The 16,611-nt window shown below is 51.1% G+C and overlaps 1 protein-coding gene across 5 annotated transcripts in view; it reads left to right on the top strand.

Annotated features, from left to right (window-relative positions):
- Nucleotides 1-16,611, top strand: part of Rai1 (retinoic acid induced 1) — a 93,988-nt gene that overhangs the window by 55,848 nt on the left and 21,529 nt on the right. Inside the window, exon 3 of one of the 5 annotated variants that reach the window (XM_034507381.2) lies at nt 4,102-4,410. The exons of the other annotated variants lie outside the window; for them this stretch is intronic. The gene's annotated coding sequence lies outside the window, so the exon portion shown is untranslated. The remainder of the gene's footprint in view (nt 1-4,101; nt 4,411-16,611) is intronic. 5 annotated transcript variants of the gene reach the window in all.

The raw sequence follows: 16,611 nt of genomic DNA, 5'->3' as shown, positions 1-16,611 counted from the left end.
CAGAGAACAGCTGGGAAACATTTCCCATACCTGTACAGGCATCTGTGAAGGGTGGGAGAGAGTACCTGAAGCCAGTATAGCCCTGGGTATCTGCCAGCAAAGCAGCCCTGGCCAAGAGTGCCTCAGCCTTGACCTATGTGCTACCTTCAGGAAGTCCAGGTCCTGCCCATGCTCCTCTCTTCTGGAAGTCCTTGGTCTCTGAGGCTTTTCCAGATATTGGGACCCCAGGAAAAGAGTCCTTTAGCAGTAGACTGCCAGGCCAACATGTGCTCCGTCTCCAGCCTCTGCCACTTGTAGCTAAGCAGGAGAAGTTGGACTTGCAAGTTGGCTCCATGGAGCATGTAATCAGCCCTGCAAGGCCCCTGCTGTGGGCACCCTTAAGAGCTGTTTCCGGAGCCTACTTGAGATACACCTGCTTGTGCTCAAAAGAGAGGCAGCAATCCACCAAATCAACCCCAGGTGCTGGCAGGAGGGGCCAGGACTCCATTCCCTACCCATGAACCAACATTGTGTGCGGTCCAGTGCAAGCTTCCTCAAGTTTTAGTATCCTTGGAGGTGCATGGCCCAGGGGCTTCCCCTCTCAGGGCCTCTGATTCCCCATCGTTGGGAGAGGAATGAGCTCCTGACTCCTTCCTAAGCCTCCTCCTTCACTGTGCCCTCATCTCTTTCTTTCCAGAGACATTATAAATCAAACGGCTTAGAACGTAAGGCATCAAAAATTCTGAAACCTTCATCTATTATTAACGCTGACAGTAAATTCCCCCTTCGAGCGTTTTACATAGCAACTGTTACCAAGACTCACGGGTAGAGCTGCACTCAACCACCAAATCCTGGAGGCTCTGGGCGGATGGCTGGGCTAGCCAGTTTCTGGGCCATACTTGTTGGCTACCTGAGCACCTGCTGGCCACTCCAGCTGCTGGTGGGGAAGCATCTCTTAGCTAAGGAAACAGCTGACATCCTGCTCAAAGAGGGTCTCAGCTGCCTTTGCTGATCCCTGCTGAAGATCTTTGCAGACCCCAGCTCCAGGACAGAGAAAAGCCCCCTGAGGCCTTCTGAGGCCATGCCTGGGGTTAGGGATGGGGTCTGAGAGGGAAGACAGGAAAAGGCTTCATAGATGCTAAGGGTTGTGCAGATGTTGTTTACAGACTCACCCACCTGTCAGCTAGACTTTCCTGAGTGACTGTTTGTCTGCAGGCGGTATCTAAGCACCGGGGATTTAAAACAAAGACAAAAGGCCTAGTCCCTGTCGAATCTGGTTTGGTAGGAGACAGTGGTGTCAAGCTCTAATTGCAATGGAGTACAAGAATCAATGTGTGTACCAGGAACCCACTAAGAGAAGAGGGGCAGGCAGAAAAGGGTGGGTTGGAGGAGGGTGGCTGCCCAGGGCTTAAAAGGATGAATAGGATCTGTGGGTTTTCAACATAATTGTCATATGCTTAGGTTCTGGAGTAAGTATTAGCCCAAAATTCAGTATATTGCAGATGGATCTGTTGGAGAAGGAGCTAGAAGAGAGGCTGTTAGGACTTAGAATGCAAAGCAAATGGTGTTTGTTAGGTAGCCCTGGGAGCTGTGGGAGTGGGATGGGGTGACACTGACAGGTACTAGCTTGTTACTTTCATTGTACAGATGAGGAGAGAAGGATCTGCAAAAGTTTAGTTATGCCCTTGCCACATGCCCAGCCTGTGTTGGGTAGAGTAGTGCAGCCTTGGTCTTCGTTCTGATAAAGGCCTGGACCACGTGGGCCTTTCCTGGGACAGAATGGCCGACCAAGGAGGACCTGTCAGAAAACAGGACAGAGGCTTGGGAGATAGCTGGGAATAAAGTGCTTACATGCAATAAGACAAGCTGGCAAGGTGGTACATACTTCTAATCGCAGCGCTGAGGACTTAGAGACATTTGGATCCCTGGAGTGCTCTGTTCAGCCAGCCTAGCTGAATCAGTGAGCTCCGAGTTCAGTCTCAAAACTTTAGGTTGAGACTAATTCAGATAGGCATCTGACACCAACTTCTGGCCTCTACATACAATCCTCCCCCCCAACAGAGTCAAAACAAAACAAAAAACCAGGACTTCCATGAAGCTATGGGGTCAGTATTATATAGTAACAAATAAAGTAGGTGGTAATTGCAGAAATTTCAGCAAATGGAAATCCTAGGAAAATGGGCTTTCTGGTGGCCTCCCCCTCTGCCTAGTGTTTGTTTTAAGACAGGAATGGTATTCGGAGTAACACAGATTTTGGCAAATTGTACTCTGAAATACACAGGGATACAGGGGCCTTCCTCCAAAAGGTAAATGAAGAAAAGTAGGCCACCAAAGGGCAAGTAGACAGTGCTGACATCTCTCTTCCTGTTTCTAAGGATGAGAACTGGGCTTTTAATGCTTGCCTCCACCACATTCTGTACCTAACACAGCTCTGCATGTATTGTCTCCAAGGTTAAGCAAGCAGGTTTAGAGATATGCTGAGCCATAAGTACTAGCCCTGGATGTGGAGGACTGGGGAGCTTTCCAGAGTAGGTGGGCTAGGGTACAGTGCAAGAGAATGAAGTGCATAGCCTCAGTTCACTTACAGAATTGGCTGATGGCACATTCCTGTAGTCTCAGTACTTTTGAGGTAAGAGCCTCTATTATATAGTGAATTCATGAGCAGTCTGGGCCACATGACATACTATCATGTTCCCCACACTGCCTTTGGCCTCTCTCCTGTCATCCAGGGTGATGAGTGGCAGGTATTTCAGCAATTTCTTGGGTTTCTGTGTAGTCACCAGATTTTGCCTCTGGAACCCAAACCACATTGTTTGAATTTGTGAGCATCTACCATGTGCTAGTGGATGGGTGATAAGACAGAACCGGGAATTGTAAGAAGCTACTGCTGCTAAGGATAGGGCTTCAGGGAGGGAATCTAGTGTGATCTGGGGAGAGATGATCCTTGTGTGGAGATGACAATCCATGGACAGTGTGCCAGGCAAATGGAGAGGGTTGAGCGTCCTAGCATTTGATGCTCAGTGTGTGCAAAGTCTGGGGATGCAAAAAGTCTCTTAAAGGATCTTGTAGTGGCCACTATGGTTGGAGGGAGCTTTGGTGCCCTGAGCTAGGAACTCCTGAGCCTGAACACCACCAGCAGACAGTCTCCAGTAAGCTACATTCTGTACTGCTCAGGCTCTAGAGTCAACATTCACCTCTTCATTGGGCCAGCATGTTCCTCCTTATGTGCCCTGATTAGACAGGTGGAGTCCTACCCTCAGAGTTCCCAACAAGCTGTAGAGCTATGCCTGGGGTGGGACCTAGTGACAGAGTGCTTAGTGTGTATGAGGCCCTGGGTTTTATCTCTAACCACAGCAAGTAAATGCACAAGGCAGGAAATTTGAGAATGGGGAGCTGTAGAGATGGGATTTGGTCAGCAGAGGAGTCAGTCATAGGAAGTAGCTTTGGGTTATAAAAGGATCCAAGTAGACAGTGGGAATAAGGGGAAATTGTATGTGTGTGTGAGGGGCCAAAGTAGCTGCAGCATGTGCAGAAGAGGGGTAGGGGAAAGTAAGTGACTTGCTTCCAACACAGCATCGGCTGGCCGGGCCTCCATATGACTTGAAGAGGATATTCTCTCTTCAGGCAGTAGGAAAGCTGCCAGTATAGCTTCATGTGTGACTTTGAATAAGTGGATCACATTCTGAGCTTGTGAATTTTGTGGTAACACAAATGAGGGCAGTATACTTGCTCATAACCATCCCAGCTGTGACCATGGCTAGCCATGGTTGTTCCATGAGGAGAAAGGGTACATGGAAACAAATTTAGGAGAGCCATGAGACCCCAGAACATAGGCCATCTCAAGCCCCTCTGTCTTCTCCATGTGCCCCAGTTCCCTCCTTCTCTTCCCTTTCCCATCTACCTTCTATGCCCGTGGGCTGCTCTGATGGCTAGACGTGATGAGAGCCTCCTGCTCATATGCCAAGTTTGTTGCTGGGGCTTCAAGGTTGATGTAAAGTTGGGTCAAGTATCATACGGCCTCCACGGGAAGCCTTTTTTTAATGGGTAAAACACATTCCCTGGGATTCCAACTCACATGACCTAAAACAGCTTGGCCAATGACACTGTTTCTTGTGTTCCCAGGTCATTTTCTGAGTCACCTCCCCCCTCTAAGCAATAGGAGACCTGTCTGTCACAGAAGAAGACTGCTTAGGAGCTGCCCTGGACCACCCAGAATGAGCTGCAGAAATGACAGGCACACCAGCTGCCGACTGTGAATTTGGCCCTTGCCACTGGGAAGAGTTGGCTCGTAGGCCTGACCCAGTAGTTCAGTCAGCCTCTGCCCAGCAGAGCCAAAGGCCTGGGGATGGATATGGACTGGAAGCTGCTGCTCACAATTGGCCTAGACTTCCCAGAGACCCCTTCCATTTTGACTGAGATTCTTATAAATTGGTTAGTTTTTCTCTTTTTTCTGTTTTTAAGGAAATTAAGAGGGGTGAGGGTGTGGCTCAGTGTGTAGTACCTGTATTTTGGAGGCCTTGGGTTTGAGCTCGTGCACCATCACAAACTAGAAATTATGTCATAGTTACTGTTTTGGCTGGCCTCCCCAGCCCTGTGTCTAGGTGTCCTTAGATACCCACCCCCCAAAAGGCAGTCTGACAGGCAGTGTCTAAGAGGCTGAAAGGGATATGGGGAGAAATGCATCTTTGTTGCAGACCCATGTGGGGCTCTTTATGTAAATGGTTTCAGTGCCTAACAGGAAAAAGAAAAATGAGGCTTTGATGTGAGCCTCAGCATCTTTGTCAGACCTGCATAGTGTCACTCAGGCTTCAGGGTGGCCTGCTTCTATTAAGGAGCTGTCAGCTGTTCTCAGGCCATAGGCCCAGGGGCCTCTCAGGGTAGGGGTGGTCCAGAGCTGTCTATAGAATGCTTTATGAGTGTGGGCGCTGTGTTGGGGATGTCAGCCTAGACTGGTCACACAGTGGGCCTGGATTCCGTGAGTACCAGAGCAGTGGGCTACCGCACTCGATGCCAGGGAAGTAAAGGGGAGATGGAGGCATAGCATACAGTGGGACACACTTCCTTCCCCCAGCAGGTACAAGAAAAGATCCTGCTGTCCCATAGGCCTATGGAGGGATGTCTGTCTCATGGAGGGGATCCTAGGTCCCAAGGAACATTCTAAATGAACAAAGAATGACAGAGGACAGATCACCAAAGGCTAAAACTGGCACACTGTGCTCTTAATCTAGAAGGGTGTATGATGTATAGATGCCTATATGGTGTCTATGGCAACATTCTATTAACCAGAATTTGGTTACACCAGCTCTTGTCCCCATTCATTCTAGAAAACACAGAACTGCTGGTCTTTTTAGAAACCTTGCTGGAAAAATATGAAAAAAAATAGTATTCACCTCCAACCTCTTAGATGAAAAGACATTGATGTCAGCTTTTAGTTGGGATTGTGTTGAACGCCTGCTTCTGTGCCTTATTCATTGTGTATCAGACCCTTAACATTTATCTGTAATAAGAAAAGCTCTTTGGAAGCAGTGGTCCTGTGGGCTGGGATTTGGAGGACCCGCTGTGCGGTGTGATCTTGCAGGATCAGTTGATTTCTCTGAGCCTTGTTTCTTGTCTCTGTGCAGGGACAGAGACCAATGGTCATTTCTCAGGCTCTGTATAGGGGATATAGATATGTGGCCTGTCTCAAGATACCTAATTGTTACAGCTTTGCCCTCCTCAGATGAGAGAAAAGCCTGGTGCTGTTTGTGGTAGGGGGAGTACTGGACAACACTTTGTAGGTATGCAGTTAGTGGGATGCTGAGGACCTGGCTGTGCTGCTTCCAGTTAGCACTTTCCCACCTCTTGGCCAAGGACTTGGTATCTCTCAACCCTCACCCCAGCATAGCCTCAGAGTCTAGTGGTTGGTTGCCCGTTACCTTGATGGCAGCAGGGTGCTTTGCAGCTAGTAACTGCTCAGTGAAAAGAGTATCTTGCCACTCTCTGGATGATGGGGCTGGGGCTGGCATTGACTCTTGGTCCTGCTGCAGTGCTCATCATGACTTCAGCAACCTCAGGATACTTCCCAGCTGTATCCATAACTGCTCCCCACCAAGTCAGCTACCCAGGACTTATATTCAGAAATACAGGGTGCATGGTGTAGCTCTGCCATCTCTGATCCAGAGATCTCAGTGTTTTCAGCAAGGGCCTCACACATCACAAAGCTTCCCTGACTCTTGGCAGCAGAACTGCATGAAGTTGCCACAGCTATATCTGCCTGGTACCCTGTGCAGTGGAGAACTGCTCTGAGGTCAGGTGCTTACCAGGGTCACATGGGATAAGGGTCTGGTTGGCTATTACAGACTTTTGGTCACACATTCTGAGGAGTCATGAGATGACAGGGTTGAAACTGAGTCTTAGGCTGGACGTAAGAAAAGGAGGCACACACAGCAGGGATACACAATAGGGATACCGCCTTCTAGTCTTCTTGGGCTAGGTGGGTGTGCCAGGCATCGAAGATAGGCAAGATATCTTGGTGCCCGTCCATGAGGGAGATAGAAGAACAGGGTCAGGTCATCTAATATTCAGAAGGCTCAGCAGTTTGAGGGGAAGCTAAGAGTGTGTCAGAGGGCAGCAGACATAGGGCATGTCACAGGCAGCTTAGCAGGAAGGGGGCCAAAGGAAGCAGGCAGAATGGTTTTCCCTCTATACAGGCACCAGTGGCCAGAGCAGAGCTTCTGCCTTTCCTACCGGGCCACCCTGGGATTGAGGCAATTGAGCCTCAGAGTAGAAGTGGGCAGGTGGCTCTCTTCCCAAAGGAGGAGACAAAACAGGCCTATGCCTTTTTAATATTCCAATCAACCTTTAGGGGTTGGCTCTGGCCGAATGTGACCCTGCTTCATCTGAGTTGTATCCCAATATGGTATACCAAGGGACTGTTGTTGAGAGGTGTGGACATTGAGGACTGAAGAGCACAGGGACAGCCTAGGGCATGTAGAAAGCTAGCACTTGGTGGGGGCATAGAATATGAGTTTGCAGACCTGTCTAAGGGTCTAGGAGAGGTTGATGCAGTGCAAGAAGGGAAGAACTGATTCCAGTGAGGAAACTGGAAAAGGATGAGGCCTGATGTCTACTCAAGTACGGAGCCACTGCAGTCCAGGAGGTCTCAGGACTGGAGCTACAGTATACTAAGGGCAGGAGGCAGGTTATTAGATGAAGGGTTAGGAAGCCATTGAAAAGTTTATAGCAGCCGGGCAGTGGTGGTGCATGCCTTTAATCCTAGCACTTGGGAGGCAGAGGCAGGTGAATTTCTGAGTTCGAGGCCAGCCTGGTCTACAGAGTGAGTTCCAGGTCAGCCAGGGCTATACAGAGAAACCCTGTCTTGAAAAACCAAAAAAAAAAAAAAAAAAAGTTTATAGCAATAAAGCCCTATGAACAGAGCTTTGGGGGGGGGGGGTGGCTACAGGGACAGGGGCTAGAGACCTGGAGAACCAACCCTCTGGGTAGTAGGTACAGATCTGTGGTGGCTGTGCATGTGGTGTGCTCTATACTGTGGAGTGAGGTTAAGGAGACCTTGGAAGGGGAACTCAGGTGAAATGGGTAAGGGGAGAATCAGTGGAGTAGTGAAGGCTTGAGAGGACCAGGATACACTAGATTTCAGTCAGAGGCCTCAGAGATTCAGAAGGAAGATGCAGCTGGGGGTCTTTTTCCTCAGAAGGGGACCTGTGTTCTGGAAAGAACTGTAGTCACTCAGAGAGGCCAAAAGAAGGAACAGAGGGAAAACAGAATTGGGGCAGAGATGGAGCAGGGCTAGGGGCTCACCTTGTCCATCCAGGCTGCCAGCTATGGGATCTGCCTTGGGAACAGGCCAACATAAGAGTGATGGGAGGAGGCAGGAGTCGATGTCAGGAGAGCTTCTGTACTGGCCTTCAGACAAGGTCTGGGATTCAGGATTTTTATCCACTAGCCAAGATGGGACAGCCTATCTCCCAAAGAGCTTCAGGGCATCTAGGCCTCAAGGACAAAGGCAGGGGTTGGGGGGGGGGGGTGAGCAGGAGATGGAGCCTGTAGCTGTGAGCTTAATGGCCCCGGAAAGAAAAAAAAAAACATAAAGCTGCAGAATTACAGGGAGACATAAACAGAGCTGTCAGGCATTAGCTGCAGGGAGACGGCTGAGCAGGGTAGAGCTGCGATCCTTGTGTGTGCATAAAAAGACAGAAGTTATCAAAGGAACCAGATTAAGGAGCTGCTGTCTCTGCCACACTCAGGCTCCTTGACAGATTCCTTTCTTATGCCTCAGCCTGCTGCCTCTGGTCACAGGCTCTGGTCACATGCTGACCAAGGGGCTGAATCTCAAGGATTGGCCAGGGCAGGGGCCTGGATGTCTGAGTGGACAGGGGACCCAGCTGGCAGAGGGTGGGAGCCAGGTCTGAGGAGAGAGGTGGTGCTGACCCTGACAGTTGATGAGTGCTCATACACCCTGCCATCTTTATTTTTTGCTGTTGCTAATGATGATGTTAACTAAGCACTAATGGACTTAAATTTCACCTTAAGCCATCCCCGTAGTCCCTGCTTTCCTGAGCCGCAGAGATACCAGCCTATGCATAGGCATGTGCCCCTGCTTGTGCAGATATGCAGCCCCCGCCCCCGCTCCCCCTGCTCCCATCAGCGAGGCTTCCCTTGATCCTGAGTTGGAGAAGGGTGGTGTCCCAGTGAACAGAGTTCTGAGGTAGGTCTTTGGGGTACCTAGCATATAGACAGGAGCCTGGCCTAATAATTCTCAGGCCCCTCTTGAGTTCCTCAGATCAGGCACCATGATGAGGGTCTGAGAACTGTCTGTTCTTAAACTATCACGTTCCTAAAAGCTTTAGAGAACCATGTTTTGCACAGGCTAAGAAAAATACTTAGTTAATACAAAGTTCTGCTTTGCTGGAGGGCAGAACACCATTCATCTACCTATTCACTCATTCATTCAGTGAGGCCCTCCACAGCTAGATCCTCCAGTCCCAACTCAGACATGTCCATCAGAGGCCTGATTTGTGCTTTTGAGTCTCTTAGGAGACAGCAATCAGGCAGTCTCTAAATGCAGTTTGTGTGGGAGAAGATCTTTTGTTGGCAGAGGTTCTGAAGGTTGTGAGGGGGAAAAGGGCAAGGAGCCCTGGAGGCCGTGTGGCCCCAGGACCCACCTGGATGTAAGGAGAAGGGGCATGTATCTGAAGAGGAAGGGCCTCATAGAGGATGTGTAGCATCTTCAGTGTTCCTGCTTACCTTGCATATGTCCACCAGTCAGGGATGCCCTTCCTTTGCAGCATAGCTGGAGCTTTTATCTACCCTTAAAGCTGCCCAGCAAGCTGGCACACACAATTATTGACTAAGGAAACTTCATTCCTTTATGTCCCAGCACCAACCTTCCATCACCCAATGTTAAGAGTGGTTCTTCCTCCCATTGATGCCCAGTGAGATCAAGGAGAACACTTGAGGAAGGTGGCCACCACCAGGAGGACCTCAGATCTCTTTCTCTTTAGCAGACCTGGTGAGCTGGAGGTGAGGGTTTGGTAGGCTTTGATTTCCACACTGTGTGACGCTTTTGTCCTCTCTGGGCTTCAGACATACACTGGGTTACATGTAGATACTGACCCTACCTGATTCTGGCACACCAAGAGTTGCAAGTCAGACTTGAGTTGGAGACATTCATTGGCAGGTTAGTAGACTGACTTCATTACTGTTCTCTAAGAGATAATCCAGCCTCATCTTAGCTGGCCTCCATATTTACCCATTGCTATAGTTACTATGAATCATAGCATATGTATATCTAGTGTTGTCATCCCTGCTCTTGTTCTCTGCGACTCACTGTCACTTAGCACGTTTGTGATCTAGGCCTTACCTGTCTCATTTTCACATCTAACTAAAGACACTACATTTTCAGACCTTTCCTCTGTCTCCCTTTCCCTCAGTATTTCCTGCATATTCCTCAAGACTCGGGACTTCCTATGGGTTATCCCTCTGACCCTGTGCCTTCTGGGTATGAGTTCAGCCTTTGCCTGTACATCAGCACTCACCTGCCTTCTGCAAGGGCTACTTGATCTTTTTGCTGTCTCTGGCTGCATCCGTTCCTATACCCATGCAGCATAGAGTAGACACTTGGGAGCTGCTTCTCAGATGGAAGGATAGTTGGGCAGGTGGGTGGATGGGCAGGTAGGTGGTGGGTAAACAGATGGATGATGGGAAAAATGATGGATGAGTGGAGAATACATGGATGAATGAAGGGGAGGATGTCAGGGTGGATTGAGGGACTGGATAGTTTGTTGGGAAACTTGGTGCTCCCAGGAAGTAAGCTTCAGAGCTTTGGATGGGGTTCAGTTTCCCTGGGTGTAAAATGGTCTGTCTGCTCAGCTTCTATAGTTGGAAAAGAAGACAATAGGTCAAGTGTGCCAGACGGTGACCACAAAGGAAATTATTAGCATGCAGTCCTGAAAGGACCTTCCTTTTCTGTAGGTCCTGCCCTGACTAGAGTTGGGGCTAGGGTTCACTTAAATCTAAGTCTTGCTGTTCCCAAGATATCCTTTGGTCTCTTGGGATCATTTTTTTTTAAAGTAGGGTGCTTATGTTCTTGCTGATTCTCTGGAGATGAAAACATTGTTTAGGCACAGCCAGAAAACATAGAACCCTATACCCCAAGTACATGTGGCGTTTTACACCCTAGCTTTGCCTCTGGACCCCCCTCACCACCCCAGCATGATTTATATAATGTTAGAACTTTCATCTAAATACACAAATGCCCTAAGCCTTTTTCTGTGCCTGTGACCTCATCTGCAAAGTGAGTTAGGATGTGACTGATGCTCACTCGGAAAAGAGCCCGTGCCTGGAAGGTCAGTGAGATCCGCCATAGTGTGATGGTAGCAAGGTTGTTCTGTTCCTTAGTGGCTCTCAGCTCAGTCCCGGGATGTAGATGTTTAACTGCTGTCCCTACTTGAAAGATGAAAATTACAGGCTTAGAGAGGTGGTGTATCTCACCTGAGGTCACAGAGTCAGTCAGCCTCAGGGTCTTGGGTACTTCGTGTTTGTTTCCAAAGACTCTTGTAAGGGCACTCTGGAAAAAGCTACTTCTAGATCACAGTGAAACACAAAGCTATCCAGAACATTCCTTAGGCCTGGGGCTGCAAGGCTTCCTGCTAGTCTGCCGGGTCAGTTCCACCCAGAGTTAATACATAGAGTTGTCACATGTGACAGGACCCTGCTCAGGCCACTGCCACTAGGCCTTTGTGTCCAAGCAGTGTGCCTGACTACCCTGACAGTAATCTGCTGGTGAGAATAGCAGTGAGCTGATGAGAGTCAGACCCATGTGACACCTGGGAGCTCCTGTCTTCCTGGCCACACCTCTGCAGCCAGCAAAGACCAGTGAGGTTCCAGTCCTTTGCTTTTGCTATTAAAAAAAAATGTCAATATTTATCTTTTAAAAGGACGGATATGTCCTGTGCAGCTCTTGATAGCTCTGTCTATATGGTCTCATTTAATCTCCACTTGCATAGGGTCCCACAGCTCAGGTTAGGGGTATGATTTGATCCCTTATCTCTAGCAGGTTTCACAGTTCAGAGCCTTTGGGTTCACAAACCCTGGATGGCATCTGCCTCTACATTTTATGTGTGTTTTGTTGGAAAGATTACAGGCAAGTGTATTGCTAGGCCACACTGAAGGGAGAGGAAGGACCTCAAAAAACAAACCAAGAGTGCCTTTGAACAGCAGCTCTGGCATTCTCCCTGCCCTGCCCACTCATGAAGATCAGTGTAGTCAGTGATCAGGCCCACCTCTGCCCTGTGGGGGCCATAGCGTTCTTTGTACCAGAAAGAGTGCAGGATATTGGAAGCTGTAGGTTCTAGGCCGCCTGTGTCTGTCATGCTGAGGTGGAGGCAGGTGGCCAGTAGCTGAAAGGACGAAGCTTCATTCATATAGTCAGGTCTGGTTTTTCTAATTGTACCCCCTTGTTGCTGTTCCCTTGGTTGGACATGTAGGTGACTGACCTTACATGTATTACTTTGGGCTAGGACTCTGGCCAAATGGAATTTTTATTTGGATCCATAGTGCCAGAAAGTATTTCAAAGAGGTAGAACTAGTTAACCTGTTCCATCCCCATCTGGACCAGGGCTCCCTTTCTCCTGTGCCTCAGCAGCTAGCCAGAGACAGCACCATGCCTGTATCTCCTACATGCTCAGAAAGCCAAGTAAGTGGTATCCTGACGAACACCTACAGGGCCAAATCTGTCTCTGTAGGGAAGGGCGGGCATGACTGGAAGGAGCCCAAATCTAGCTCTCCTCCCACCCCTTACAATAGCCCTGCTGGTTGGATGCCTAGAATATTTTACAACTCAAGAGCATGAAACATGCCAAGGGTAAGTGCCCAAGTTCCCCAGCTATGTGTACAGGAGCTGGAACTTGAACCCTCAGCCAGCCACTCATTCGCAGGGCTTCATCATGGAGAGAGAGCATCTTTCACACAACTCCAGGCCCCATGACTGGCTACCTGAACCTGACCTTGGGAATTCCTTAGGAATAGATACAATCTGCCATTCTCTACCAGTTATAAGGAATCCTCCCACAAGCTTCCAAAGTGAGGCATCTGTGGGTCAGGACAAATTAGCTGTGTGCAGCTAGAAGAGTGGTCTGGAAGCCAGGGAGAGAGTTTTGGAAAGGTTGGATGCAGTCAGAAGCAAGGTCCAGGGCGGCCTGGGCCCAGAACCAGCACACAAGGACCAGCTGAAGTGTTGTGTTCACCCTGAGTGAAACAAGAGCGATGTTCGAAACAGTTAGATGCTGGACCCAGCTGCCTAGGCTTTGGTTTTTTCTCTTAAATACCTTCCCGTTTCATGGCTGTTTAGAGAGAGTAATCAGCCAGCTTCCCACTTGGGCTCAGGAAGTTTGTTCAGGCTGCCCCTAAAGCAGGGGCTGCCAGCCCCCTCTCTCTGAGGGTGGTGCTTCTGTTGTGTCAGAGCAGCCACCAGTATGGCACAAATGTCTCCTGGAATGACGACAGCCACAAATCCAGCGCTTCTTCACTTGAGAACCTGGAAGATCAAAATCAGAGCATTTGTCCAGTCTGTTGGCACAAAATAGCACTGCATGGGAACACCTATCCCTAAATGAATTTGTAACTTACGTAATCTCAACAGCCATGCATATTTGGAAGAGTACTGCTGAATGAGATTCAGTCTGCAGGTGAATAAGAAATCTGTAGAATCCAGACTCATGCAAAGAAATACTGACAGAGTGGCTTGGCCGTGTGACACTTCTCTCTAGTCCCCTTTCCCCCTCCCCCAGAAGGCCAGTGTTCTGAAATTTCATGCCAGTGCATCTGTTTCTATCTTCAGGAACCACTCTGTCTCCAGCCGGAAGCCCCGCTTGCAGCACTGCCCTGAGGGCTCCCAAAGAGTGGAATCTGGAACAGCCTTTCTATTATTTGGAGCCATTTCCACTTCTGGAAATGAGAAGAGACATTACACGTTGAAGGGTAGTTGAGGGGAAGACAGACCTCTGGTGGCTCCAGGTTTCTTCAAACAATACCAGTCTCTGGTGGGGAACAGGGTTCAATAGTGAGATGTGAAGAACTTTCCAGATCAGAGGGAGGCAGAACCCAATGTGTACCATCTCCTAGTACCTTGTTTCTGCGTGGGTACCAGTCCTCTTCTCCCTCCTAACCCACCTTGGCTTCCAGGCTCCTCCCACCTCCCATCTAGAGCCCTGACCTAAGTACATCACAACCCTCCTGGGATATCAACCTCCCTTCTGCTTCTTCCAGGTGCTCTGTGGATAAGGCCTCTACTTATCTGCATGCTTGAAGCAGCTCTCCTTAGGATGAACCCAGCCAAAAGCCCAGCCCATCAAAAGCTGGGTTTTTTTTGTTTTGTTTGTCTAGCTGACTTAAGCCTCAAGAGATTGGTCTCAACCTTGCTAATGTGGGGACCCTTTAATACAGTTCTTCATGTTGTGGTGACCCCCTTCCATAAAACTATCTTTGTTGCTACTTTTATAACTGTAATTTTGTTACTGTTGTGAATTGTAATGTAAATATTTGTGGTTTCCAATGGTCTTAGGTGACCCCTATGACAGGATCTTGACCCACATGTTGAGAACTAGTATGGTAACCCCATAGTTTCTGTGTCTGGGATGGCTACCACTTTCTCTGCTCGCTGCTGCAGTTAATCGCCTCCTTAAAGGTTTCTCCCTAAGACCCCGAATTGGGTTAGGGACAATCTGGAAATCGCCAGGATACTTGAGGGACTCAGTCAAGATCCTGGAGTTGGTTCTGGCTGGGCTGCCCATCTGATGTTCACCTCTTCTAAAGAGGGCAGAATGAAGTTTAAGGTGGGTGGCCTTTTGGGGAGAAGGGCAACCACAACGTACGCGAACTTCCTGCGACCTCATACTGAGGAAGAAAAGGTTCTGAAGAAGGCAAGCCAAAGTGGGGTTCTCCCTAGGGGGAGCATAGGCAGACCAACAAGAGGGAGTAAACCGATCTCTGGCGAGCTTCCTGTGTGCTCCTGGCACGTCCCCAGACCCTGGCTCAGGAAGGGGCTTGCTTTGAAATTTCCGGCAAGACCTGCCCATTGCTGTTCAAATGGCGTATTTGTCTAGTGGCTTAAGAAAGGGGACTGGCGGTGGGGGTGGTAGCGCCCAGCTTGGCGCCGCTGCACCCTGAGGGTCCTTGCATTTAGGAGCTCCAGCTTCTGCGAACTAGAGGATGTTGAGACCAGGCCGAGAACCCCAGGGGGACTCGGTCCTCGGGCCGGCTGTTTGAGGCTATCGGAGAGCTGGAGCCGCCTCGCACCGCCACTCCGCGCAGGGTGGGAGGGAGTGAGGGAGGCGAGGGGACGAGCGCCGGCTCCCCGCCCCCATCCCACCCGGTTCCGATATTTAGCTGAAAGGCACGCGGCTCCGAATAGGCCCTTTCCAGGCTGAGATGTAGCGGCGCTCTGCCCGCGCAAGGGCGGGGGCCGGGCCGGGGGAGGCGCAGAGTCCGGAGCCTGCGAGCGAGGTGAGGAGCCCTCGTCCTCGGCTACTGGAGCGGGCGGGCGGGCGCGCATCGCCGAGGCAGATATAGAAAGGGGGGCAGGTTAAAAATAACCCTCTTCGGCTGGGAAGCTCGCGCGCACTCTCTCGCCTCGTTCGGTGCCAGAGGACTCCAGGGGAGGTGGCGTTGGGGAGGGCAGCGCGGGATTCCCCTCCTCCGCCGCCGGGCGGGGTGCCGCCTGCACGCCACGGCTGCACGTGTGCGGGGCCGCGCGCCCGAGCCCCTCGGTCCGGCCCGCGGCGATCTCCCCAGCCACACGCTTCTGGCTGCCGCCCCTCCCGCACCCAGAGCGGCTGTAGGAAGCGCTCCTTTATTCATTATTTACGAGCGTTAATAGGTTTGGGGCGCGCGGACTGGGGGCGGAGGCGAGGACGCCGCGGGGACCCCAGCGGTCCGGGAAGGGTGCGGACCTGCGGCAAGGTCTGCGGGGCGGGGGTGGGGAGAGCTCAGACGCTGTCTTCCGCGGGCGCGCACTTAGCCAAACGGGGCGAGGGGGCTATAGGCCCCCACTTCCCTCCCTGCACGGCCTTTGCAGCCGCGTCCCTGACGCAGCCCTGGCCTCATTTATCATCATCTTTGGTCAAGTGGAGTGTGCAAGGAACAGCTGCTTCACTCGGCTGACTTCCGAGGGCGGCTACAGCGGGAATCAGGAAAATGAATGATGGAGGCTGGGGGGCCGCCCCCAGGTCCGGGTGCAGGCGGGAGGGAGGCGGGGAGCATCCTGGCTGCCTCTGCCTCGTGGCAAGCGCAGCGCCCCCTTCCTCTCCGGGCGCCCACAGTCCCTGCGGATCTGTGGCTGAGGACGGGCGGGTGTGCGGGAGGTCGCCGTGACCTTGCTGGGGTCAGTGGGTTGGGCTGCGGAGGAGGCGTCGCGGCGTCTTTGGTGGCCCTCTCCGGATTGGCGGAAGGCCGGGAGACGAGGAGGGGGAGGGGAATACCAATGGAAGGTGAAATTTTACCTGCCCCTGAGGGAGTCCTGCGGATTTTCTCTCGGCGACAGCCGCGCTCTGCCTTTGTCTTACATGGCCGAAACATCTGTAGCAGCAGCGGAGAGGCCGCAGACCCCACCCTCCTCGCGGCTCCCTAGGCTGTACCCTGCTGCAGCCCATACCTCAATGTGGGGTTCTTGCCTGCACCCTTCCCCGCCTGGTGTCGTTGGGGCGGGGGCTGGTTGCGGGAAAGGGTTAATGGCCTAGTCGCAGACCCTAATTGTTAGAGCTAGGCCCCGCTCCGTTCCAATTACCCTAAGTAGAGACTGAATGCGCAATTAACGGAGTCAGCTTGCCAACTGGAAAGCTGTCCCCGCTTTCACGTTGAGCGGAATACTCCACCAGCTGACTTGGACGAAGCAATTTCCTCTGCTCTCCCCTTTCTATCTCCTCCAGCCCCTTCTCTTTTTCTCTCTCCTTAATAATAAAATTATACCAAGCAGTTTGCGGTGTGGCAGGCGGCCAGAAAAGCGTTTCTTTAAACGCTGCCGTCTCACAATTAGGCAGCAAGAGGATTTGACACGCTGAGGCGGCCTGACAGGCGGCTTCCTCCCCTGGGGGCCGGTGCAGGAGGGGCTTCGGTACCCTGCTCCCCCATATGGAACCC

The sequence above is a fragment of the Arvicanthis niloticus genome, chromosome 6, assembly GCF_011762505.2.
Source record: "Arvicanthis niloticus isolate mArvNil1 chromosome 6, mArvNil1.pat.X, whole genome shotgun sequence".
In the NCBI taxonomy this organism is placed as follows: Eukaryota; Metazoa; Chordata; class Mammalia; order Rodentia; family Muridae; genus Arvicanthis; species Arvicanthis niloticus.
Note: the sequence above shows the minus strand (reverse complement) of the source record. Positions and strands in the feature narration are given on the sequence as shown.